We start from the raw sequence: 27,963 nt of genomic DNA on the forward strand, positions 1-27,963 counted from the left end.
CCCCTTCCCACCCTTGTTGCACCTGCTGGGAGCCCCCCGGGTTGTCCAGGCACAGCCCCTGCCAGCAGCACTCCTGGCACTCCCGCTCCGTCTCGCCCGGCGCTGCCCAAAGCTGCCGCTGGGTTTTCGCCAGCAAATTCTGGTAATTGTATTACTCTTGCAATATGAAGTCAGCGCAGACTTCCCATTACTAAATTTAAGATCCTCCTCTTTTATACACGTTCCATAGAGAAATAATATTTTGGGCTTGTGTTTGATGGTGTTTATTCATAGGCAAAACACCAGGGAGATTTCTAACAACACTGTCTCTTCCCAATTAGCTGCAGACCTGCGAGGCATCTAAGAAATGCTTTTATGCTTTGTATAGAGTGTTTGATGGAGGTACTTAATTTAAAATTTTAAGAGTATTACATGTGGCAGGTTATAAATCTGAGAAAGAGGAAAGAGAATAAATAGAGAAACCACGCTGGATGTTTGTTTTTGAAAGTGCTGACTTTAGCAGTGTGAAGATGTTTTTGGTTCAGGCTCAAGAAGGCACTTGGGTAAGAAGCACCACACTGCTGCATCAGGGCAGGATTTTCTTTGGGGAAAGAAAAAATAAAAGCTGTATTTCCAAGAATCCATGAGTGTAACCTGTTCTAAACAATCTGCAATACAGAAACCTATTTGAGCAAAACCAGGGCTGGATCTGGAGGAAAGAATCATGCAGCTGGAGCCAGGCAGCCTTGGCCATCATGGGCGCAGCTGAGAGCCGGGGGCAGATTTAGGGAGGTGGTCCTGGGCTGGGCTCAGGCTGAAGGGCAGGTGGGGGGCGGCCAGGGGGTGTATGTGTGTAGCTGGTAGTGGTCCTGTTTCCTGAAAGCTGGTGCTGTGGCACCTGGATGTCTGGGGCTGATGGTAAGTGCTCCCTGGGCAGGAGGACCAAGCCTTCTGCTGCCGTGCAGGAGTCTGCCAGGAGCGACTTACAGGGACTTGGTAGCTGCTGGCAGTGTCTAAGTGATGTCCTTATTAAATTTAGAGAAAGGAGAACTGCCTTTCCTGGGATGAAAGGAGAGTGTTGAAATAAGAACTCTTCAAGAGCTAGTGCTGAAGATTTCTTTTAGAAATGTGTGTAGAAAAATCATGTTCTGCATCTGAAAGATTCGTGTTATCAAATATATATATATATATATATACATATATACACATACTTTAAAGAGAAAGCTTGTTGCAGTTGTGCTTTGATGATTTTCCCTCACGTGAACACAGGCAATTAGGAGCTTACAGTCCGTTCCTTAACATGCTACTTAATTATGAACCAAGATGTTGAGCTAATTAAGGAGTGATTGCAGTTAAATGCCTGATCTGCCTTAGCAATTGAAATGTATTTTGTGCCTTCTGTAGTGTGGTGGATTACAAATGCAGACGTCGTGGCTGCGGGCTGAGAAGGGCCTGGGGCTTGCGTTGCTCTTCCTTTTGCAGGCAGGAGCCCGTCAGCCCGCGCCAGTCTGCTGCACCATCCTTCATCCTGGTCTAGCACCACAGGTAAGAAAAAGGTTGTGATTTGTAACCAAGAAAGGGGGCTTCCTGTTCTAGGTTACAAAAAACCTCTGTAGCTCCCTGCCCCATGGTACCCCCCACAGCCTCCCAGCCTTCACTACATTGTCACCTGTGGTTTGATTTAAACCCTTGGTTAAGCCCTAATGCAGTGAATGGCTCTTAAAGTACCTACACATTTAATGAAAGTGCTCAGTATTTACTTTTTTTTTAACCTTTTCTGTATGTTTCTCAACAAAATAATTACAATGGTGGTCAAGTGTATTTTATCACAGAAGGTGGTACTGAAGGTTTGTCAGCTGGTTTTTATTTATTTTTTTCTCACCTTATTGTTGCATCCTTGCTCTGGAAAAGAATTTCTGAAGGCATTTTTGATGCTCTGGGAGTAGAGGAAGGGAATGTGATGTTTCTGTAGGAGTAGGTGGGGAAAAGGCTGTGTAATGTGCTTCGGATAACTATAAGCTGTAAGACCTTCACCCCACAGCATCTTCCATGTAAGTCTTAACTTTATTACTTCCTGTAAACAAAGCTAATAATGAAAGCAAGATAATAATACCAAAAATAAAATGCTTGGGACCATCTGGAAATCGAAGGCTTACTGTTGGTCCGACACACCGCAGCCATCGCACCGCAGCTGGGCCGGGCCCACCTGAGCGGTGTGGGTAGCAGGGCATCGATCCTGTGCACTGCAAATACAGAGCTGTAACAGTCTAGGAAATAATATTTTGTTTAAACATATCTAAATACAAGTAAAATAAGGTATTTTTCTGCAAGTTAATACAGTTAAGTGATGCCTAAAATGGAGAACTGTTTGGGGAAAAAGTTAGACAAATCCTTCTATTCTTGTGGAGATGTTTTCCAAAATGAAGACCATACTAGATTTCCACTAGTGTAGGTAAATTAACGAAGGGTACCATAAGTTACAGACCCTTAGAGATGTAAGTGAGCCTCTGTTGTAGAAGCAGCTATTAGTAATAGCCTCTCCAGGAGGATTTATTTTATGTTTTAGAAGTGGTTTTACATACCCGTGTGAGGTGCTGCTATGGAGTTATATTTGCATCCATGTGGGATGTCTTCTGTTCTTAAAAATGCTGACATTTCCATGGCTCCAAAATGTTCAGCGTAGATGGAAACTCAGTTTCAAAAGCTGATGTGAATTAATGCTGTGATATGGCCAAACATTTGCCTGCTACAGAAGGCGTAATGTTTTACCCAGGCTGCTAGGAACATACTTCAAAAAGGGCACAGATGCAGTTATTGGACACTAAAATTGAGCAAGAAGTTACTAAGAGAAAATCCAGCTGAGGGAGCCCACAAAGCTGCTTCTGTCTGGGGTTTAAAAATAAAAATAATAATAACGAAAACCTCAACATCTAATCGTTCCCCAACCATGAAACTGGCATTTTTCGCTGATAGCACTGAACTGTGATTCTCGCTGCTTCTTCAGAAAAGAAAAAACATGCCCAGTATGACAGTCTGCCTGCTCTGGTAAAAACATTTGTTGTTCAGAAGATCTAGTTAATACGGAGCTGTTAATTGTCTGACCATTAAATTACTTGGCTTCTACTTAGTCCCCACTGGGGACTAATTTTAAATTCAATTAGCACAGAATTTAAAGGAATATGGTTGAGGGATTGTAGAAGGCTACAGAGATATGAAATTGTGCTTGATAAGATGCAGCCAGGAAAGGGAAGCTTTTAATCTCGATTTCAAGGTGTTGAACCAGGAAAAACTCCTACAGAGAAATGAGGTTCCCTTTGAATGCACATACACAAATGAGATTCCTTTATGGTAATGCACTGTGATTTCTTAATGTATTTCAAACAAACTATTAATTAGAATTAGGATCAATCAATAAAAACCTCAGGGATTAAAGGTCATGGGGGGTATCTATGGGTTCACACATTGAAGTCTTAGCCAGTACCTGAAGAATCCAAAGTGCCTCAATGCCACTTCCATCATTTTCACTCAACCACAAACAAGACCAGTGAGAAATCTTGCTAGCTGGCCTGATTTTCAGATGAATTTTGCAACTGCAATAAATTTAGGCAAGCGCTCAGCTCAGAGACTGACTGTTCGTTTTACTACACACAAATACAGCCGCTTTTATTTTAAACTGCTGAGAGGTTTATGGAGGTGGAGCATAGATTTGCAAAGTGAGATTTGGCTCAGGCTGATCTTGCTTGAGAAAACCTTCATCAGTACCACCATGAACCTCCCTCTGCTCCTAGCATGCCTGCCTTGATAGCAGCAATGATAATAGCAGTTAGATACTCATTCTACCATTGCAAAATAAATATAGACTTCTTTTCTGAGTGATGTTTATTTTATAAAGCTGTTAGCATTGGTAGAGAAGCAGATGAACTAGCCCTCTTTCAGATTTTGAATTGTGTGCTAGACTTCTAACAAAGTCACTGAAGCAATGTAGGGAGAGGGCTATTATGTGCTAAATGACAAATGCATCACTTACGAAGAGATCACGTACTGAAGGTGTAGTGCTTTCCCTGAAAGGACGTGTGTAAGTCAGTACTCTGGGGTGTACTGGTGGCAAAAGCTTGTTCTGGAAGCCATGTGAAGAGCCGCATTGCTCCTGTGCAGCAGCTCCTTAAAGAGACTTTGTGCAGCATGGGTCTGACTTCTGTCGGATTTTCTAAGACTCTCAAAATCTTTAGGGGCTTATCTGGCTGTGGAATTCAGTTGGGATTTAGCTTTTTTTTTATTTTTTTAATTTTTTTAATTGCGATCTTTTGGGTGGTTATCCCTGTTATCCTCTTCTCAGAAGGTCAATTCTGATCATTTAGAGTTCTGGAAATGTGCTCAAGGCATTGAATTCCCTCTCTGGCTTCCCAGTATGCAGATCTGCAGGCACTGGTGGGCAACAGAGATCACCGCATCCACCCCATGAGCACTGGACGTGCCCTGGCTTCTCTTCCTTTCATTTGCATCATTATTATTTTTTTAACACTTTTATCACACTTGCTCGTTACTCTCAGAAGCACGCAACCAAAGGCAGAAGTATGTCAGAGCTGCTGTTCGCTGGTTTGGTTTGGGTAATGCTGTGGTTTCCTTGAGGAAGGAAGCAGGATGCTTTCTCTCTATGCTTCTAGTGGGTTTGCAGCTGAAAAACAGAGATGTTTCCTTAAAGGAGCCAGTGTGCAGCACCCAAAATATTGATCTGCCTGACTACTGAAACGGTACAAAGGAGCTCATCATGTAAACTTGGGTATACAGATTCATGTCACTTACGTGCTCCTCTTGTGTGACTTTATTAACATTTGAGATAAGTTTTGGTGTAGATCAAGGAATTGTTCAGAGACATCTGTGCTGGAATGTGCAAATAGCTCTCTGCCTGCCTGCAGTCTCGGCATCCGTCTGGATCCCAGCTTGGGTGGCATTAGCAGCAGTCGGGTGAAAGCCTGTTGTGCCGGTGGGATGTTCCCATCCGTCACTCCATGGGCCGAGGCCCCCGCAATCAGGGAGGGGCACGTGGTTTTCTTGAGATAGAGTTTGTGTGCTTCAAATCTTCATCCTTTCATAAACCAAATGTCACGATGTGTGCGCTGCTCCTTCCTGTTGGAAAACTCCCAGTGGACATGTGTTATTTTCACAGCTTTGCTCTCTGTCGTTTCTCTCCTTTCCTTATTACTTTAATTGTCCCCTTCTTGTTTGTTTTGATGTGTGTGTACATTTTTGGGAGCTCCTGGGCAACTCTTGCAAATAGAACTCTCTTAAAACAACAACAACAACAAGTTTATATATAAGCAACAACAAAAAAGGGCCCAGCAAAATAACTAAAATTAAACTTAAACTTTTTAAAGGATGCTGGTTTTATTTTCCTTCATTTCTCTGGCACATATCCACTCAGAAACAGTGCTTGCCAACTCATCTTAATTTTGGATAATTACATTTTTGCAATTTCTAATTTGCTAATCTATAGTAATTTTCTTGTGATTTTTAAAAGGCAGAAGGGGGAGTAAGGAAAGCTGATTTGTGATCAGAGTTCTCCCTTCTATAATTAACTACATCTAAAAAACCATAATTGATGCTTATATAGCTTCCCAATAGCATCTCCTGAATTGGAACACGCAGCATTGTATACTGCGCTTTCTGCTCTGAAAAGATTGATTTGCAAGCCACTATCAATCTGTTGCTAAGCAGTTAGTGACGGCACACAGTGAAGTCCTCAAGGACAATACAGAACAGCCAGAATGTTTTTCTCAGTATCAAACCTTTTTTTCCCCGTCTCCTGAAATATTGCATCAGTTGCTCCTTAATCAAAGTATAAAAAATGTTGCCAAGGTGATGCCACATTTGGAGCCACAGATCACAGCAGACAAACCTGTGCTGGGAACCGCAAATTTTAGGACTTTCACAGTAGGCAGCAGAGGTGTAATGTGTTTTTGTTGTCACTGCTGTCTTCATTTTATACTCAGCTGATTCTCTCTCTCTCTCTCTCTCTTTTTTTTTTTTTTTTTTTTTTACTCATTTAAATAGGGTTAGTAGAACAGCAGAAGAGCAGTTAAAGTTGGTTTTCTTTAGATAAAGCTGGTGAACTTGGCTTCACTCATCTTTTTTGGCTGAGAAGCAAAAGCAGCTGTCAGAAGAGCTGGTCTTTCATGTTGTAAGATGAGGCATTGCTAAAAAAAAGAAAAAAAAAAATCTGCCAGAGATGCAGAATGACGCAGGGCTTCATATCTATGCCAGAAACCTCTGGAGTGGACAGGAGCAATGTGTGCATCAATCTTGCATCTTGCCTGTGTTTGTCTTGAGAGTCTGTATAGAGCAGAAATACACATTTTAAACTTAGCCCAGAAATCAAATATTCTTTCACAAGCCTGCTGATTCTGTTAAGACCACAGGGGAGAGAGACAGCACACGTATCTCTGCCTCTAAGGCAGAAGAAAAGCCTCCCTTGCAAAGGGAGGAAGGACAGGAGGAGACCGATGAAGCCATTAATTTGTATGTATTTTATTTATGAGAAGATGCAGATTGAAAACCAATTTTTAAAACCACATTCTAAACAATTATTTTAGAAAATGAACAGAATGCTAAACTCTCTGCTTGCCCAGCTTGCCTGTTTTACTTTGTAATGAGATTTTAATAAAAAGGCAGAGAAGAATGCCAGCTGAGCTGGCACATCTGACATTTTGATAACCTCGTCAATAATACAGTTATGTTATTGGCTTTAAGCAGCTGCAGAACTTTTCCTTATTGTTTAGCTGTCTGTTCATTCTATTCCTGTCTTGTTGATAACAGTAAAAAGATGAGTAACAGTGGCAAATCAATAGAAAAGCATGTTTCTTCTATATGACCATGAACCTAACTCTTCAAATTACATCTTAAAACTCCAGGCTCTTTATTTGATCATAAATAGATATGCAGGAAGAAGGGAGGGGAAAAAAAAAAAAAAAAGTTTAGTTGTTGGCTTAGGGCTTTATGAATGTATTCCTTCCCAGGTTTTCTCTCTTCCAAATTAAGTTAAATTATATTAAAAACAAAGCACAATATTTATTTCAAATGAGGGGCAAGATTTTAGGCTTTGTTAAAAGCCTATTTTGGACAGGTGACTGCCCAGTGAGCTGACATCACTGTTCTCCCTGTGGTGGCCCACGAGACCTTGCAGCTATTGCATGAGGTTGTGCTCCTGTTTGAAAGGTGAGAGAAGTATTTCTGCTCTGTCCTGTTCTGGCTGGGCCCTGAAAAGGGAGGTGAAAGTGAGGTTAAAATGGAGAGAGAAGGTAATGGGGCTATGTGCAGGGCAGATGCCAGCTGGTGATGCTCTGGGTGCAACTCTTCAGCACACCTGGGAGACTGAGGCAGGTGAGGAGGGTGGGAATTGTGAAACTTCAAGCAAAGTCTTTAAATAGAGATGAAAAAATACTGACTCTTAGTTTGCAACTGAGCAGAATAAGGACAAAACAACAAAAAAAAAAGCAAGCAATGACTTGTCGCCTGTTCCCTAGAGAGGCCAAGCAGGCAGGGTGCTGCTCCTGGTGCCTGCCCACATCCATGCGGAGCTGGGGGTGCCACCTTCTTGTGTGCGATGTGCCTGTGCTCCAGGCTCCCTGGGGTGGTGCCGAGGAAGATCCCAGTGGCTGAGCACAGTGTGGGGAGGCCTTTGGGTTGCACCGGGGCCTCTCAGGCTTCCGAGGTCCTCAAATTTAAAACAATGTTTAGAAATCTAGAGGCAACAACAGGAATGAGCAAGAAAAATAATGCAAGGTCTGGCACACACTTTAACAGGCTTTTTAGGAATGAAAGCGTAAGACCCACCAATAGCTGGAAGCTGGAGCTGGCAAAAGCAAATGAGGTAAAAACGGATTTTATGTGTTGCTTTAGAAAACGTGTGACTTGCCACTGGGCCAATTTCCTTCTAGGAAAGGTAGCCAGGAGCCAACCAGGCTGTGCTGAGCTGCTAGATCTCCTTGCTCCACGCTGCGCCGTGTTGGACGTTAAGCCCCGTGCAGTTAGGAACAAAGGAAGCTGTGTTTATAATGCTGGTTCTTGGGCAAATTGTGTGTGCCAGGCTCCTGCTCTCAGCCCAGGCTGATGCACAGCGTGTCTGCGGGATGGGGAAGGTGCCTCTGGGGCCAGCCGCAGCTCTTGGAGGTGGCAGAGGTTGGCAGAGGAGCGCCTGTGTGCTCGCCCTGATGAGCCCTCCTGCCTGCCTGACAATTTCTTACCACTTAAGGGACTAAGCTTCCTAATGCACCAGCTGGAAACTGATTGATTTCTGAGAAAAGCAGATAATCAGAATGCATCTCCAAAAGAAAATAATCTTTCAGCTTATCCTTGGAAGATTTTTTTATGGGTTCTATGTAATTAGAAACTGAAAATAATAGTAGCAAAAGGCTCTTTGTACATAAGTAGACACGCTTGGCTTCAAAAACACATTTGAATAAGACTAAGAAGAGACTAAACAGACTAAAAAACATGCACCTTGTATTGAAGCAGACCAGAATGTACTCAATGGGAGAAAGATTTCAGCTGCTCCAACCTACAGTGCTGGACCCACAGAAATTTAACAATTTGGAAAGTGTCTTCTGTTCTCTAACCTATGAAACTCAAGCTCTGCTGTTCTAATTTTACCAATTTTCTTTAATTTCCTTCTCCTGTAATACTGGGATATTCATTTTTCCCCTTTTTATTTCACTGGATTCATTCTGAGCATTTTTCCACTGATATTTAATACTTGCTGTTCAGACTGTAACAGCTATGCTTGTAGGTGAAAAAACTCATGTTGTGTTGCCAAAAGAAGAAATATAAGCCAAACTGCTTGTGTTAATATTTGCATTTGCAAGTACTGACTTTTCTCCAGTACTAGACCCTCTCTAGTAGTAAAAGGACCCGAGAAATATGTTTGCTGGTTAGAGGGAAGGATGCAAAAAATATTCATGGAAAATACCTCTTATTCAGTAATGTTTTCAAAATATATAGAGTACTTGGAAGTGTCAGCTGTCTGCTTAGCAGCTAGAAAATATTATGCTATGGTCCCGTCCCCTAGAACAATTTCCTATTTGCTCTAACTGCTGTGTTCAGGCTTTAAGGAGCAGTTAACCCAACGCTGTAACGGCTGGGCTGCTGTGGGCCACTCCGTGCTGGCTGGGTTTGGCTTTTTGTCTCTAACCCCTGTAATGGTGAGATGAGCTTTGGTGCTTTTGCCAGGTGCCTTGTGTTTGGATGTGGCAGAAAGTGGCCTTCAGTGCAAAGACTGCCTGTAACTCCCTTTTCTGGACTTGGAAGCTCTGACCTTCCATTTGAGGATGACACAGGACAGGACTTGCTTTTGCTTTCAGCTCTTCCCTCAAGAAGAAATCTGTTTCACCAGATATAGACTTGGTCCTACTTTCTTTGGGGGAGAGTTTCTGACTGGGTGAATGCTGGCGGGCGCGAGCCCTGGTGCACAGAGGGATGTGCTTTTAGGCCCAGTGCTGCAGGACTGAAGGGTGGGAGAGGGCACCCAGATGGAGCCCCTAGGGGACCTGCCACAAAGCCATGCCTGGGGGAGCAAAACCCTCTGTAGGAGTGTTTTAATTGTTCGAACTGTGACTGCTTTGGGGCAAACGAAGGTGTAGCTGTGGTGTACCACGAGCCCCACGGGACACCACCTCCTGCACCCTGAGGAGAGCAGTGGGCACTGGGGGTGCTGCCGGGCGAGGGCTGGGCTGCTCCTGGTTCCCCTGCCTGGGGAAGGGGCAGAAGCCAGGCAGCCCTTGGCAGTGTTTGGGGGCTCGACAGAAGGCAGGGGAGCTGTGCGGGCATCGCAGCGAAACCTGCCCGGATGGAAGATGGCTGAGTACAGCCTATTGAGTACAGCCTATTGCATCCTGAGGGCAACGAGCACTTAATCCCCCTCTCCTGGGGGTCGGCCTGCACCGGGCAGAGCTCTGCCTCGCCTTCAGACCCCCCCATGTCCGCTCCCGCTTTGGAAGGCCGGCGGGGGGGGCCTGGGCCCGGCAGGGGGGGCCCGGGCCCGGCAGGCGGCGCCGCGGAGCGCTCGGAGGCCGCTGGCGGGGGGCCGGGCCGGGCCGGGCCGTGGCGGGGGCACCCCTGGGCCGCGGAGCGGAGCCTCAGCAGCTGGGGGGGACCCGAGCCCCACCGACGGCCCCAGGGCCGAGAAACCCTGCTAAGCGGGGAGCAGGGAGCCTCTGCCACGGGTGCTCTTCATCCTTTCGGCCTCTTGCTGCGGGAAGCTGTCTGCCATAAACAAAAGCGCCGAGGCATGCGGTGGCAAGGAGGCAGGATGCTCCCCCAGCTGTCCCTCAGGCCCTCGCAGTTTGCCCCGAGTGTTTGTCGCTGGGACTGGCAACAATAATGATTGCACGGTTTGATGAAGTCCGCGTTCTTTTTTAGAAAATGGAATTTATGCGACGAACGTGCCTCTCGCTGCTGGCCGTGCGCTGTCACAACGAGAGGAAGAGACTTGCGGGGTGGAATTGTGCTCCCAGTCGCATTGATTTAGCGATTAGTGTCATGTTCGTCTTGAATTTTGTGATTTCTGCTCATTAACCTGAAAATGTTCCTGCAATTTTCTTCTCCTAGACTGCTTTGAAAGTACCAAAGCGGATTGTATTCAGTGTCTGAGTGCGTGAGAGCAACTGTCTCCTGCAAGGCACTAAACAATAGGGAGAGTCTGAGAAGCACTAAATAATACTTAAATCATTACATTTTATCATTTGTTTAAATCCTTGATTTAAATACTATTTGTCTGTTTTATTTCAGCTGTTTGAAGATTTGGACTAGATCACTATATATATGTATATATATATATATATATTAAAAAAAAACAACACTTCAACTCTCTCTGCACTGCCTAATTGTTGTAGTTAGTAAATAAATAATGTGGTCCCAATTCTGATCTCATTTGCTGTAGTTATACCCTGGCTCGCTTCCACCAACTGTAAGGAAATTGATTTCTATTTTACAGTACTTTGCACAGCCTATTGCACGCTGCACCATCTGTGTGCACTTGCTTGCACCCTGTCAGGCTAATGTGGACTCATTTTAGGACTGAGACGAGCAGATCAGAGAGAAATGAGAGCAGCAAAGCCCTCTCCACGCAGCCCTGCCAAGTCAGGTGGAGATTTGGGGGAATGACTGCGGGGTCCGGAGGTGCCACTTCAGCCTCGCAGCCCCCAGCCTGGAGCTGTGCCCGTTCTCCCCATCAGATATCAAGCATCGTTTGATTCCCGTGTTCAGTTCTGAGTTGTGTTTTTTTGTTGTTGGGTTGATTTTATTTTATTTTATTTTTAATCCAACGGCTATCCTCATTATACCCCTGCTGTATCTATTATCGTTCTTGGTGGCATGCACATCCACTTGTCTTCCTCTAAAATTAGCTGTGGCACAGAGAGGTTTGTGGTTGGCAGCATCTCCTCCCTACTGGAGCTCTTGGCTGGCAAATAACCATGGCAAGGCTGTTTTGGGGAGCTGCAAGAGGGGTTCCACCAAAGTGCTGGTGGAAATGCCAAGGAGGGCTGCCTGCGCTCACCACTGGATGCGGTTGCTGTGTCATCATTCTGTGTCCTGAAGTCACACAGTAAATGTCCGGCTGCTCTTGTGACCCTGTGTGTTAGTGTAGGCCAGCCCAAGGCACTATTCCCTTTTCAGTTTGGATGCTTTATACCCCACACAAGGGATGGAAAGGGCAAATTCCTAAAATTGTACCCCCAAAAGCCATTTGACAGGCCCTCAGCCAGGCAGGGGAAATGTGCCCAGTGGCTTGGGACGCTGCGGCTCCAGGAGGCAGTGAGGGGCAGGGGTAAGAGCATGAGGAGTTCTGGAGAAAGGGGGGGAGCTCGGGGGCAAAACCTCTGCCTCCAGATACGGGGCTGACCTTGCTGACTCTGCTCTCACTGAGTTGGAGAACTGTCTCAAAATTCCTTTGCTCTCCTTTCCCAGACTGCTTTCTTTGAGCCAGGTTATAAACTCATCTGCCCAAACAGTAACCTAATAAGCTACAGGATATTCCAGAATGTGCAATCTATTTCTTTCATGTGCTAATTGTGCTTTAAACAGCAATTTGCCTCATTGGACTCTCTCATATCTTGCGTAAGCACTGGCAACAGTCATGTCACTCCTTTGTTTGCAGTGAGCATCTGTACTTTTTTTTTTTTCTAATGGAACAGTTTCTTACAAATTATGTATATATATTTTTATGCAGGCCTCTTTTAATATAATCAAGCTCTCTATTCAAGAAAGCAAATCTGATGAAACATCCCATTTCGGTGAGGGCAATTTAGGCTAGACATCAGGAAAACCTAGCTAATGATTAAAATAGTGAGGCACTGCTATGGGCTGCCAGGAGAGCTTAAGGAAACTCCATCATGGGAAGTCTTTAAGAATAAGTTTGGCACATATTATCAGGAATGATTTAGCTATAATTGATCCTGACTTGGAGCAAGAGAAGGGACTGGATGATTTCTTCTTTTCTTGTTTTGTATGTTTTCCAAATTTTTTTTTCAGTTGAACTTAAATGGTTCAGTGTTACCAAATGTTCCCTCCCCCCTTTCTAAGGGAATTTTTCACTAAATTTCAACTGAATGTGCAAATAGTTGAGCACACTTTGTAATTTATATCACACGTCAAGGTCTAAGCCTCTTGAGGATGTGGCTCCACCTCCCTAAATATTTAAATATTTTTCCGTCTTTTTCCTGTTGCTTAATTTTGTTGTATAGCTCGCAGCTACTCTGAGTTGCCATTTCTCCACTGATGCCAAAATCTAGCAATTATACTGAAAGGAGCAGAGCTGCAGCCACCTTGCACATCAAGGCTGAGCCAAGCCTTTTATTTCCACAAATAAGAATTAGAAAGAGTTTTAAGCAAATATTATTCAACCGAACTTAAAGGAAGAGCTGAGCATTCAGAAAATGACTCATTGTGCGGGCGAAGAGCATGCACTGCCTTGAAATGTTGTCTTGAGGGCTGTTTTATTAAATACATGAGTGAACTGACTAACAGCAAAACTGATGCAGAATACTGATGGTGTCTTTGACCTTTAAAACCTTTATGAAATTTGCAATTTGCTCATTTTCTAATTAAAAAAAAAAAAAAGAAGAAGAAATAATATTAGTCATTCTTTACATATGCTTCTCCATACTCAGTGACCAGATCTATATACAGATTTTAATTATCAGAATCAGCATTTTAGGATTGTGCATTAAGGTGCGTTATGCTGCATCCAAAAGACACTGTAAAATGTTCAGATTGCTCCCTGTTTCTCTTGCTGCAGTGATGGACAACAGAGAGACAATCTTAAAAAACTGCTTTTCACACCTAAAACGCATATGCACAGGCATTGTGAATATTCAGAATAATCAAACAACCCCCAATTAGAACAAGCCTTGTGAGCCTTATTTTAAACATATTTATTGTTCATTTTAGATGTTTTATGTGGGCTCTTCTCGGGTATTGCTGTTCAGAATCCAAATCGGTTTCCCCTGAGAGCAGGGACAAATGCTCACAAAGCCTCCACCGCACTTTTGTCGGTGTCCTCCTGTCACCCGCCCGCTGTCCGTAGCAGACGCAGGAGGCTGAGCTGTCCAGCAGCCCGGGCAGCTCCCTGGGAGCGCTGCCCGGCTGGCACAGAGCTGCTCATTAGCAGCGCCTCGTCGGTGGCGAGGGAGCTGGTGGTCACGGATGGCTGCCAGCTCCGAGAGCTGAACCCATCCCTGGTGGGAGGCCAACGTTTGACGCGAGCTGAGGTGGGCTCGGTGCATGCGTGGAAGTGGGAAAACCTGGACGTGATTTGTTTAAAGGAGATTGTGGTATCGTGGAGAAGGGGTCTGTCTGTGGTGGAAATGGGGCTGGCAGAAGGTGGCCGTTGGGTGGCACGAGGTAGCCCTGCTCGGTGATGGCTTTGCAAGTCTTAAGACAGTATCCAGTGAAACCTGCAATGCTGCACCGGTTAATATTTCCTGATAGGGATGGGCCAGAGCTTGAGTTACTTTCCAAATCCCCGTGACTTTGCAGGTTGGAATTAAAATAGAATATTTATGCAAACCACACAACTGATTTTGGCTTTAGGATGTAGAAAGCTTGCCTGATGAGCTTTTGCCAAATAAAACCACCCTGGGTTTTATTTCACGGCAGCTTTTCCAGGCGAGGATACTTTTCAGAAAATGAAATCCATTGACCACGGCCAGGCCAAGAAATGAGGGAGGAGTGCGTAAAGGTTATAGCCATGTAACTTTAAAAACATCTAAATCAAGTCCTCTGTAAGTTCACCGAATCCAGCGTAGCTCTTTCTGTGACCCTCGTGGACTTTGAGCCAAGATCCCGTGAGCACAGCAGAGCTCGCTTCCCACCAACGAGCAACCTCGCAGTCCCGGAGGTCTGCAGAGCAGTGTGCAGTTAGCAATGCTTCCTTCCTGTGCAAAACTCTTCTCACTTTTTTTTAGTGACTGGCTATGTCCAGTAAGTTATTGCCACCCCTGTATTGCCATAGGAAGCAGGAGGACCAGTTTAAAATATGCCTGGTACCTACAAAGTCAGACTTTCAAAAAGCCTGGGCTCCGCTGAGTTCTGTGGTTACCCAGCTACGTTCAGACCCCGGTTTTCTCCGTTCAGTTAACAACATAGGTTACACATAGGGGGTCTTTGCAGAGAAGAACCTAAGTTCTGGATAAGAGAACAGCTCCCCATTTCTAATTCAAATGTTTAATGCAGTATTTCTGGCCAAATCCACTGGAGCAAGGCACCAGTGCTTCACCACCTGGCTGCAGACCTCGTGGTGAAGGCAAACAGACATTCGGAAGAAACACAGCCATGTTCCTGGTGATCCAACTCCTGAGAAAGCTAAAGAATCAGCATCTCCCAATATTCTCTACTCATTATTTATGTGCAAGTGACTCGCACCACCACCTGCTCTGTGAACATCTGCATCCTTGCACAGGCAGCAGTGGTGCTCGGAGAGCTGAGGTTTCACGCAGAAGGCACTGGGCACGTTGCCCAGCCACTCTTCTCTATGGCTTGCTTGCTTGCTATAAATGGCTTTTAAAGACACCGGAAAGAAGTGGCCGTGTTTCTTCTGAATGCCTGTTGGCCTTTGAACTGGAAACACAAGTAGAAGATGTCTGCTGCTGGGTCACTAAGGTAGCGTTTGGCTCTTGTGGGAAAGGACGGGAGGTGCTGCTCTGTAAAGCCATGCATGAAATGTTTCTCAGAATTTAGCTTCAGCTAATTTCAATCTTTCCAGCTAAAAAAAAAAAAAAAAAAAAAAAAAAAAAAAAAACTTTATTGCCCCTTATTTTTCCTGAGACTCCTCTCCAGAATGTCTCCTTTTCCCCATGCCTCAAGGTAAAAGGCTTACAAGGAAAGGGCAAGAAGTGACCTGCAGCTGATGACGTGTCGGGACGTTGCGTCTCGTGACATGGATGTGCTAGGACTTTGGCATCACGGAACAGAAAAAGGCAGTCAGATATGGTGAAAGAAATGATGAAACCAGATGTAAGGTTGATTGAAACCACTTCATCTGATTCAGACTTTTAATGTATTTCTCGGTCATGGTATTTCATTGCTGTATATCTTTCCCCCTGGAATTCATTATGCTCTTTATGTGACATCTCAGCGAGCAGCTGTGGAAATGATCATGTGGCCATTAAAAGCTGTAGCCTTGGGTGAGAAATGGGCAATAAGAACAAAGAAAGTATATGAGAACAAAGAACTGTGCCTTATTAGTGCTGAGGAAAGGGATGAAACCCTACAGACCCTGAGATAACTTAGGTTGGACAGGACCTCAGAAGTTTCCAGTCCATCCTCCTGCCCTGCTGGGTTTCCTTGCTCAGGGACTTGCCCAAAGCCCAAAACCTGCAGTGTCTGGGAGCTGGGAGCTCTTTGAGACAGCCACAGTCTTTCTTTGCAGTCTGAAGATGCCTCTGCAAAATGGAAGTTTTTAATCACCAACCTGTCTGGAAATAGTTACCATCCCCTCCAGCTGTAAAGATATTTCATGAATGACTAAATTTTCTCATATACTGGAGATATCTGTCAATTTCTGCCATGCTTAGCAAATGTGTGACTTTCTTTCCATAAGCCCTGTGGTAAAGGTTAGCAAAACATGTGTTTGCCTTTCCCTGTGTGCAGGGACGCAGCGACCTGCTCCGCTGGCCAGGTGCTTGCAGGGGAGCAAATGAAAGCCTTGGAAAAGTGCTGAGCCGCTTAATTCTTCCTCACCTGCTAGGGACTGAGCTCCACAGCTATGCAGCATCCCACTGAAGCTTGCTTTTATATGGCTTAGCTTGGCTGAAGGCTTCGTGAGCCTGAGCAAGGTTTGGGTTTGTGATCATATCCAAAACTGGAGATCATTTGCCAGGGCTTTGCTATGAAAATTGCTCACAGCTCCATTGACTGGCTCTGCTGCCTCTGCAGCATCAATTCTATCCCTGGCTGACACCTTTGATTTTGGAAGTTGCCTCCATTTTCCAGAGAAAAGTATGTACATTAGCTATTTTTGGATAGCGTATATTTAATCTACTGCAAGAAAGGGAACGATTCACTTGTTCCTTATTTTCAGAGCCATTACATTTCTCTTGGTGACAGCTCCAAGGAACAGAAATCCTTAACTTGTTTAATGTCTTCATTTGGGCAATTGAAAGACATCTAACCAAAAATCCACTTCTGTACTACTGTGTGGAAAGTAGTGTGCACCTTCTTGGTAAAGGTGGTTTTCTTTCATCCGAGGTGAAAGGCAATGCTAAAAAGAAACCAAGTTTTGAATGGTTCTTGTGTCTGCTTGGAAGCCGAATGAGCACACTACCGTCTTCTCATCATTTTCTCTGGTCATTCTTTTATTTTATGTTTAGCTGAGGATAAACTGTGGACTTTGCACCATGTAAAGTGTATTTAGGATCTTTGCTCAAGTGAAAAATGAGTTGTCATCTGTGCCAGTATTGGAGTGTGCAGGGAGAAATCTGGGACAGTCGCAGGGGCTGCCAACGGAAATAACTGATGGAAGATTTGACTGTGCTTAATTGAAAACACACAAAGCAGAGGCATATATTGCGAGCTCCTTGTGATGGAAGAGTGACAGAAAGTAAGCGGTGACTTCAGAGGGGCCGAAGCTCATGGCCAGGGCCTTCTCCAGCCTGCCTGCAGACTCGCTCCCCACACGTGTACTGGGGAGAGCTGGGCTGCTCATGAGGCATGGAGATGCTCCCATTGCTAGGAGCTGGAGGGGCCTCTTACATCAGAAAATACAAACCTCGCTGCAGCATTGCCAGCTCACCAGTGTGCTGCTCAACAGCAACTGCCCCGAAGTCCTGACCTGTTTGCAGATTTGTGTAAAAATGAAAATAAAAATACAGAAGTGCACCCGCGGCTGCCCTTGCCAGGCTGCACGGGTTGGTGCAGCGTGCACACTGCAGCTGCTGGCCACAGGGACTGGCTCTGAGGGGATCCTCGGGGGGCATCTGGGGGGCTTTAGAGGGCAGAAGTGCTGCCGAGGTGGAAGCAGCAGCAGTTGAGATCTGGATTTGGGGCCAAGGTAAATAACAAGCTGAAACAAGGTAAAGAACATAGGGTCACGCCACTGGGGTGGCGTTAAAACACCGGGTGCTTGCGTGTTGGTACTGATGAAGTAGCTCTAATGAGGAGACTGACAGCCGAGGCACAGGCGAATGCTGTTTGGTCTGGTACAAATTAAGCCATTTGCTCTTCTATAGTACACGCTCATACATGTGGAAGAAAGGCTGCAGTGTTTAGTCAACAGTTTTTTGTTGGGTTTCCTTTTTTTTTTCTTGGTTAAAGCCAGCTCTTTCAGAGGGTTGAGAAGCCATAAGAAGTTTGCAGGAGCTCTTGCCCTGTGCTCTGAGGAGTGCAGCCTCACCTGTGGCTCGGTACCTCTGATGCCCCAAGTGATGCCCTTGGTCCCTCTGGGCCGGCGGCCCCATGGGGGTGGGAAGGGAGCACGGGGCAGCCCCTGTACCTGCCCTGCTACCTCCTGCTGCCCCGATGCCCTCAGCAAAACTCCCCCTCCTCGTCTGCTCCAGGCCCTCTGCCGAGCACCGAAAAGAGCAGCCTTGTCCTCCACCTCCACTGATGGCCGCCTGAAGGACCTCTTCAGAGCCATTTCTGCTGCCCACCTGCCAACCATGGGGCTTCTGCGGGCTCCTTTGCTTTGCTCTGCTCCCTCCCCTCCAGGCCTTGGCACCAGGGCGAGACGTGTCCTCGGGTATGGCTGCACGGAAAGGGCACCGTGCTGCTGCAGTAATTGTTTGAGAGCTTTGGCACCTCGTGCTGCTTCTTGGTAGAATCATTAGCAACAGCATGGAAAAGCACACCGAGAGGTGTTTTATCTTCCCTTAGGAAGTGACACTTCATTCAAAACCATACTGGGATGAGGAGGCATAGGAGAGAGCACTGCTGCTGTCTGGGGAGGGAAAGGAGGAGGTGTTGAATAATGTGTGGATTTCTGTACCCAGCTGCAGTTGGGAGTAGAGAGCACTGATAAAGTACGATTCTCTTCATGAGGTCATTCTTTCCAAACTAAAAGGCTGCTGGAAGGGTCAGCACCACTCTGCTCCTTCCAAAATTCAGTGTGTTGGACAAATGGGAAGTCTGGGGGTGTGGAGCAACCCCAGTGAGCAAGGTTTGCATCCTGGGCACCAACCCCCCTGGGTGGACCCGGAGAAAGGTGGATGAAATGATTCTCGGGCAGATAGCAGGGCCTGGGTTTGCTTTTTCCTCTGAGTCCTTTTATTTCTCTCTCTCTCTCTCTCATGTAGATACATGCACGCAGAAGCACGGTTCTCCAGTTTTCTAATTTACTCTAAATCAATCTGGTCAAATAGAAACACCAAAATGAAAGAAAACTGACATTACTCGCTCTGGTCTTTCCCAGCCCTTCTGTGTAACATGCACCCAAGGCTTGTGCAACAAGGCGAGCACATCTGTTATTAGAAACAGCTCCCAGTGGGAAACGCGCGCTGCGTGTTCCCTATGGTTACCCACAACCAGAGCTGTAGCACGAAACACTTCAGGCCAGAGGAACAATTCCTTACCCCACAGTCACAGGGAACACCGGGCAGGTCTCAGTCCAGCCCTCATGCAGGGCCCTGGCAGTGGGTGCCGAACACCCACAGGGGCTGCCCCTCTGCCAGAGCCCCGAGGCACAGGACCACCACTTCAGGTGGTTTACACCAGCCCGGTGTTGCAGGAAATCGATGGGATTGCCCCGGTAGTAGCTCAGGTCGGTGCCCCCGTGCTTAATGAGCACAGCAGGCCGCTCCGTCCCGCTGTGGTGACAGGAGCTGCCTGAGGTGTTCGGGGTCTGCCTGGGCTCCCCTCCCAGCCGCCCGCCCCTGCTGCTCTCCATAAATCCCAGCGCTGCATGAACCCTTTTAATTAGCTTCTTCCAGTGTGTTGTGAGGCTGGACAACAAATACTTTGATCTAAAATTCGGTGTCATAAACCGTGTTCCCAAAGCTGCTCACCTCTAGTGTTGTAAATGTTTTAGCTTGATGCTAGGTGGGGGCATCGCTGGGCTCTAAGACCGTGCATAAGGTTTATGTTCACGTTTCAACCCTTGCTTACAGTGGTTAGAGCCCGCTCTGGGCTTTATGTCACAGAAGAGTGATGCCAGGCAGAAGAATTATTTTTTCCCAAGGAGCGTTCCTGACATTTCAGAGGAAGTAGAAATGTAATGCTTTCAGTTTTGTCATTTCCTTTAAATCTACAACTTACATGGTCAACTTGTGCCAAAACTCAACAAGCACCATGCAGTGCTGTAAAAACACTCATAAAGGGCCAGCATGGCTGGGACTGGGGAGCTGCCCCCCCACCCCAACAGCTGGAAGGGAGAGTAAATTCGGGTTGGTTTTGGTTACATGACTTTGCCAATGCTTATTTATAGTTGCACCAGAGTGGTGGTATTGAGGTTGGAACAGATCCCTGCCTGAAAGCTACATGTGACAATATGTGCTTCTAATTTCTGCTTTGTTGAGAAGCCATGGACAGTTTACATGGCCATCCTAATCTTTAAGTGAAGAATTTTAATTAATCTTAGTAGGAAAACAAGCTGTATTTTAAACATGGGTAATCTACACAGAAAACAAGAAACGTGACTTTTGTTTGTCTCTTCTTTCAGCTCTTAGCAACAATTATTTCTAGAAACACAGATTAATTTATTGTACTAGGTCTCACCGCAATTAAGAAGTGGAATCACTTTGTATGGAAATGCTAAAAGACAGGCTTTTAGCAAGAATTGCCTGGACTGTTCAAGTCCAGCCTCCATATAGGACTCGAAGATGACAGTAATGCAGTTCTTCTTTCCTGTTCATTGGCCATTTGCAAGAGCTATTTATCCAGGGAAACAAAATGAAGCAGTCTGCAACCTCAGTCATCAACAATCTGTCTTCAGGGAAGTGCTGGAATTTGCACAGAAAGGTCAAATAAATAGCATAAACATCTTCCAGTCTCTAACCTTACTTGATTAAAAAGGAACAAATACAAATTAGTGATATTAATTAATTAATTCTTTTCCTTACAAAATGAAGTGGCTCCTCAGATTTGCCATCCGCATTTACTGGGAGTAGGAACCGTTTGTAAATCCCCAGAGGCGTTGCTGCTCACCTTTGGGTGTTGTTTTCTCAAGAGTTTGGAGTGGCCCTTCTGGGCAGCCCTCTGTGGTGAGTTCTTGCAGGTATTTTCTGCAGTAGCCCAGCTTTCTTTGGCCAGTGAGATTACAGACGGTGGGCCCACCGTTGACTGTCCTGGAGTGCTCAGCCTGGTAAGGGATGTTGTGCGACGTGCAGCTTGCTTTGGAAATACCCCCAGTGTCCAAGCGGAGAATGATGGATCTCCAATTTCCCTATGTCTCGCCAGGCCCTTGTCCACCTGTAATCCTTTCCCATGCCTATTTTATTAGCAAATACATTTTTCATATCTTTGCTGGAAACTGTATTAACAAATTACTACTTTGTCATTTTGACATTGTGCAATTATTATTTTATAGGCAAAGTCATTCCAATTGTCCAGGCTGTTCAGTATTCTCAAATACATGCTTAGCTCTGTGCCTGTGTAGCATAGCATGCGAGCTGTGCAATTACAGTGCTTCCATGACAAAGCCTTTCCTAAAGTGCTTTCCTGAGGTGATGTTTGTATGATTATTATTCTTTAGTCATTACAAGCCTCTTTTCTGATAGTGAAAGCAAGCTACAAGACGGCTGTCCGTGCGTTGTGTGTTTGAACATAAATGGCCACACTTGTGCTGAGGTGTGCTCTGGAGCAGCAGGAAAAAAATAATTCATTTATTCCTTCAGGAGACAAAGGCTCAGTTAAGCAGTTTGTCGTCATTTTTATCACACTTATACAATGTGAGCATCTATAATAGTAAGAACATTTGGAATTATATGCGGGTGTGTGAAAACTGTTCAAAAAATAGTAGAAAAAAATGCAGAGGGCATGTGGCTTGTTTTGTCTTCTGCTCCTAGCACCAGGTGCCTACAGCAGTGGTACATCCAAACCAGGGCCCTATGCAGCTGGTCTGCATGTTGTGCAAAGCTGCTCTGCGCCGTGCCCCGTGGCCCTGCTTGCCCACAGCTGCACCGGCTCCTGCACTGCTGCCTCCAGGCACTCAGGAGCAGAAGGGTTTTCCTGAGGCTACGTGGTTGTGGCTAGGGCAAACTCTGCCCCAAGTGAGAGTGCTTCTCAGGTTCAACCCCAATATTGCTCCGTAAGTTTAAGGTTAGTAGTCTTCCTGCACTGACAGCCATACTCAGAAACGAGGTCTTTCCTCTCTGCATTCTTAGTCATGAAATTGATTTGGAAACTCAATAGTTTTCAAAACGCCTCTGAGCTTTTTGGACTTCTGAGGTCTCATTTTCAAGCTGTTTTCTCATATTTAAATAGCACATTTGAAAAAGCAAATCCCATGTCCCAGGATAATCCTAAAATCACATGTTAGTAAAATTCATTCTTCTTTTTACATATTGCTTTATGAATTTGCAGTCAAAGACTCTTTAAGGGCCTTCAGTTATCAGCTGCACAGCTGGTCTCATGAGGAGCAGCAGCTCAACTCTGTTCCCATTTGATCGCTCTCTTTGCCCCCCCCCCAGTTTGCTTGTGCTGGACACAGTTGTGCAAGGAAGTACCTGAGGACCATAACTCCACATGGAGACTGTGAGCCTTCCTCCTCCGTGCATCCTCACAATAATGCAGTGACCCTATGGATTTCACTCGCAGGAAGAGCATCTCCTTTCTCTAGGGTACTGCTGGACTCAGCACCATAATTGTAACAGAAGACTGCTTTTGCCTCATTAACAGGCACAATTTTATTTCTAAATATGAAAAGATTAGGTAAAATCCTAAACAGTAAGACTGGAAGGTCACTCCTGAGGTGTAGGTCTGTAATGCTGCCCAAGCCTGGGGGCTGGTAGCTTCTGGGCAATGGGAGAACCAGTAAACCCAATAGCCACACAGATCTGTGGCTCTTTGTGCTAGATCAGGGGCAGCGTTGAACTTAGCAGTGAAGAGGAAAGCACAGATGTTCATGGGAGGAAAATAATTTTATTCTGAGAACTCTATCAATGAACACCAAATGTCCAACAGATTTTGTAAACCCCTTGAGCATGCTTTGTGATGGCCAAATGGTTTGAAATCCTGGTCACCGAAGTTCTCCACGGAAAACACGCAAGCTGCAGGAAGGCTCGCTCTGCGGGATTAAATGGCGCCGCATGGAGAGACCACCCAGGCAAACACGCCGAAATCATTTAGGCCAGGTCTACATTACCGACTTTTTCCAGTAGAGCCGTGTTGGGCATAGGGATGGTGGCCTGTGATCTCTCACCAGCAGAGCTGTGCTAGCAGAAGCATGCTTTTTAGAAAATATGTACGAAGAAAATTACTTTTATTTTCATTGGAATCCTATAAGTGTCTTTGACAATCGCTGCCATAATATTGTTTATATAAGCAGAGGTACCCATATACGAAGTATGGAAATATTGCCACATTATAAACATAAGAGCTGGGTTAAACCTGAGATCCTCCTGAGTATCTATGGGATGTTGCCATTCTACTGACATATGGTAATGTTTTCTCCCAATAATCTCCTGCAGAAGTAGTTCTGGGCCAACTAGTCATACATTTAAATTCCATAAAATATATAGCAGAGTTTATAAAGTTATTAGAACAAAAATGTTTTTGGAGATCTCATTTCATTGTACAATATGCGGCTTCAGCAAAAGAAATCTGTAAACAGATATTTTAGCTTCATACAGAACTCTTTTTAATATTTACTCTGACAATCCTAATGGTGGATTTCAGCCAAAATGTTTGTGCAGCTTCATGCCTTAAGGTTTCTACTTCAGATTTACAGTTGAATGTTTTCCTGTGTGATGGATGATTATTTAAAACTGCTGCTCTCTCCAGTCCTCAAAATGCCAAAAAGACAGTTTTTGTTGCAAGCTATAATTTAAACGTAGAGCCAGATTCTGCATTCACTTCATGTCAGTGTTTGTACATGGGATGAAATCTTGGAGGCCACCCCATGCAGAAGTAACAGAAGAACAGGATCAGGTCCTTCAGGGTTCAGTTAAACAGTAACAAATAATATTAATGTACATCTACTAAATAATTATGTTTGCTAAAGTAATCAAACTGAGGCACTACCAGAATCTTTATGGCGATTTTAAATCTTCTCTATTAATATAACTTTCTGCAAAAGCTGTCCGTGTGTCCAGCACTGGGCTCGAGGATGGGTAGAAGTCAGCTGACAAGAGCTACATAGGGCTCCGAGTACATATCAGCGTGTCCAAAGGATGCTTCAGGAGAGAGGGACGAGCAGTTGGCTAGTACCTGGCCTGTCCCTGCAGAGCTGGTCAGTGCAGCTACCCAAGCCGTGTCAAGTGGCGAGCCTCAGGTCCGAGCAGAGTCCAGCAGAGTACTGCTGCACACACCGCTCACAACCCTTTCCATGAGCAAAGCCCATAATACTCTCCTGGGGTGTCAGCAGTGACAGCTACTGCCCGTCCTCTGATGGCAGTGTTAAATGGCTTCATTCTCCATCTGCACAAGGCAAGCTGAGACAAAATGATGTGAGAAGTGTGAAAAGAATTAGATTTTTAAAGTTAATTTAAATACAGTAACCTCTTAAAGGCCTGAGGAAATGCTATTGAGCAACGGGGAGCAGTTAGGGTAATAATGTAACAGAGGCATGGTTATGGAAATTGCCATGTTCATTAAACATTTATTCCAAATATAACCCTTCACTCTTCCCATCTGCAGAAAATGTAAAACAATTCTAAGTGGCTGGTGCACCTGAATTGCTCGAATTACCTCAGTGATTGATCGTGAGTTTATACTAAGCTTAGAATTTCACAATGATCCCTTTCTGTTTGCTTGTTTGTATTTAATCTAGGTCTAAAGAGAGAATGTAATCAAATAATGAGATTAATACAAATTCTGGTGTATTTGTACTGAATAAATGATTGCCAGTATATGTCATTATAATTATTATTTGGCTACAGGCTTAGATATCCATGTAAAATACTATGATTGCTTTAATGGATTTTCTTTTCAAGATCTTATAGGGTATTGTTTCCAGAGCCCATTCTTCTCAATTTCCTCTCAGTTCTACAGCGAGGCTTTGTTGCCTAGTGAGCCTTTAACTACTCGTGTCTAGGTGCTAATAAAAGTTCCCTTAGTGATAGGAGATACGCTGCATGAGAAATGATGCCCCAGGAAGGACGACCCTCCCTGCAGGTGTGCATTCTTCCAGTCTGTGCGTGACCTGTAGTAGTGGGAGTGAAATGAGGAAGATTTATTTCAGACATACTCAGGTCTGAAACTGAAGCTTCACAACCTGCGATTTCAGGGAATACACCGGTCTGCTCTGGACTGAGCTTTGTCTCCATCTCGCTGTAGAACATCTGTAACGGGGGGGCATTAGGACTGGGAAGGCCAAACCCATCGTGCAGGCAAGTCAAGTCACATGGAAGCAGGTGGCCCTCGTGCTTGGTCTTGCTGAGGTTTGTGGCGCAGAGCTGAGCACTCGGGAAAGGTGTTGGGAAGCTGTGACAGCGGGGGTTTCTTCCTCAACATTGCTGAACACGATTTTATGTTAAGTAAATACGTGCGTGCATTTTATTCCAACCTCTGTAACCAAACCTAAACTAACTAAATAAGACTTTGCCCAAGAACATGCATTTTGGTTTGGTTCCTAATTTTAAGGTTTAGATAAAACTGAAGAGATTTGGTTTTTATCATCATTCTTCATTACCGGCTGGCATCTAACTTCCATGAATGAAAGCAGACTGGCTGCTCTCCCGTAGCTAATTTATCTGGGCCAGGCTGAAACATCTGATTATTATTATGTGGCCTTATTGACATACTGGTTAAAGATTCCCTGAGCAGAATTGGAAGAGACAGTTTTAATATCCCCTTCGACAACATTTTCCAGGAACAGAGGTGTTTATTTAGATACGGCGTGCAGCTCTCCATAGCTTAGCATCAAACCCTAGCGCTGTCCTGCCTGAGCGGGCAGGGGTGCGGGAAGCCCTCCCTGAGCCAAGGTGCCCTGCTGTGGGGCCAGGCAGACCTGGCAGTGCCAGTGCTGGGGCTGCCCGGGGGTGCTGCAGGCTGATGAGGGATATTGTGCAGATAATGCACCCTGGCAGCATGGCAGTGACTTGGGGCCAGCTCTGGCTCGGCACGTAACTGCTGCAGAAACCTCCTGGCTGGTATGGGAAAATCCAACAGGCACGATGTGGACTCCACATGCATGTGTTGTTTGTGTTTGTAAGTTAACGAAAGGATGGAGGCTCCAGGAGTTGTCCTGGGAGCACCACGCTGTCCTCTCCACTCATTGAGATGTCCGTGCCAGCCCCTGAAGCTGCCCAGCTTTCAGCATGAACTTCCCAGCCTTCCTGCAGGATGAGACAAGGGCACAGCACGTTCCCTGAGCACTGCCCCGTGGCTTCTCCCTGCTCTTCATGTCCCACCTCCGTCTTTGAGATTTAGGCCGAAGGAAGGAAAGGAGCTGCTGCCGCTCGCCTGCCTGCAATGTGAAACACATTTCATAGTTTCCAGAGATTTGAGCTAGAAATGTCTTAACTTATGATTTTCTGTTTTCCATAAGTTTGAGGTTTTCTGATGTTTTGGGACTGTTGTCATCTTGATTTACTTTCTGGGTTTGAAAGGTTTGAACTTGTATATCCATCTTTAGGTTTGTGCCTGTCTGCTCAGCACTGAGCATTTCACTCCAATATTTTTTCTTCTGCAGGGGATAAGAGATTTTTATGCTGGAGTAAATGTAAAGATGCAAAACCCTCTTGAGACAGATTGATCTGGTTTACTCTGAAAGAAAAATGTGGTAGGAGATTTTCAAAAAAATCCAAAAATCTGCAGTGGATAAGAAGGGAAACATCTCTTTTTCAGAATTCTCATACAAAATGATCCAAACGATGTGACCAAAACCTCTTCCCTTGATTTCCTTCTCCCATGGTAATTCACAGTAGCACTGCCAATGGTCAGGCACCAGAAACCAGACACTTAAACAGAAAGGGGTTTTAAGAGAAGCGGGAAGAGATCCTTCCATTCCAATGCAGTGACTTCACCTGACAGGCGAGGGGAATATCACGAGAAACAGCAACCCAGAGAGGGGCAGATGGGACCCTTCACCTCGGTGGTCGTTCTCATCTCTGACTCCCCAGCACCATCGGCAGGTCTGTAGCAGGACATGTCCCTCTCCAGCCCTCATCTCAGGGTCGTTTCCATGCTTCAGGCCTCTCACAGTGCCTGCTTCTGACAGGTTTGTTTTAAGCCCCTTACTCTTTGAACCAATGGGGATTTTGGAAACAATTTCCTTTTTTTTGCTTTGCTTTTTTCCTTTCCTTTTTCCCAGCTGCTTGATACTGCTGCAGTACCAAATAACAAGTGAAAGTGCAAGTTCTCCCCTCTTGTCTCTGCAGAAGCATTTCGGGGTCAGTTCTTAAGCTGCAAATATGCAGCTCAGGAACATCCATAGATTTCATCTGCCAGCAGAGCTCTGTGGCAGTAACTTCATATAGCTGGGGAAACATTCAGCTGAGATAAATCACCACAGCTACGTTGACAGCAAACATCCATCTTCAGCCCAGACCACTTAATGGCCATGAGCTAATCTTCATCATAAATACCATTTTCAATTTTGCTTCAAACAGGTGGAATGTCAAACAGTGAATGTTGGCCAGCTGAGATTATTTTGGTCTTCATCAGAACCACAGCCTGGGCTCCAGGTCTGAGGGCAAAAACAAAGGCTGAGTGTCGTGCTGCAGAAAAATGATGCATTTGGTTTGGGGGAGGAGGAGAGGAATCTTTGCCTGGTTCCAGTGCAGGAGCAGGGAGCTGAGGCTTCTCGCTGCCCGCTGTTGTGTTCAGACACTGAGGCTCTGAAGGTGCTCGAACCCTGGGGTGTGCGGGCAGGCGGCGCCCAGCCGCGGGGAGCTGGACATGGCCCATCAGCTGCCAGAGCTCTTGGGGGAAATCTTACCAGGACGCAGCCCTCCAGCTGCCTGCCTCTCTGCGTCACCTAACGCGCTGGTGCTGCACTCCTCCAGCTTCCCATTTTCTCGTGTGCCATTATGTTTTTTATCTTCCTTCCCCTAGTTCCCTGTGATATCACCCAAAATTAACTGGCATTGTGTTTCCCAGCCTTTTAACAGCTATTAGAGTGGCTTTACCAAATGATTGCTAAAAACGACTTTCAAGCTTCCCAAACACAATCATTTATTAAGAGAATAAAGGAAACAGCATGCTGTTTCTTTGTGACTTCACAGGCTTATTTCTTTCTCCCAATTAATGGCTTTGAATGAAGCTGTAATTGAGCAATGACTAATACTGAAGATGAAATTGTCTTATCTCTGTCATTTAGATCTTGTGCCTCCCTTTTACAACAATACCAAATAAAAATAACACCACCGTACTGGGCTTCTTCAAGGATTTAAATTTGTTTAT

General features: G+C 45.3%; 1 long non-coding RNA gene across 2 annotated transcripts; it reads left to right on the forward strand.

The window, feature by feature from the left end:
- The first annotated feature begins 799 nt into the window (after positions 1 to 799).
- On the forward strand, positions 800 to 26,265 carry LOC110353236 (uncharacterized). Of its 2 annotated transcripts, none has more exons than XR_002403492.4 (4): positions 800 to 897; positions 1,384 to 1,524; positions 18,024 to 18,205; positions 22,109 to 26,265. It is a non-coding gene; the product is annotated as an uncharacterized lncRNA (long non-coding RNA). The 2 variants fall into 2 exon arrangements; XR_002403491.4 differs by having other exon boundaries at positions 803 to 897; positions 1,462 to 1,524.
- Positions 26,266 to 27,963: the final 1,698 nt, after the last annotated feature.

Source organism: Anas platyrhynchos, chromosome 14 (assembly GCF_047663525.1).
Source record: "Anas platyrhynchos isolate ZD024472 breed Pekin duck chromosome 14, IASCAAS_PekinDuck_T2T, whole genome shotgun sequence".
NCBI lineage: Eukaryota > Metazoa > Chordata > Aves > Anseriformes > Anatidae > Anas > Anas platyrhynchos.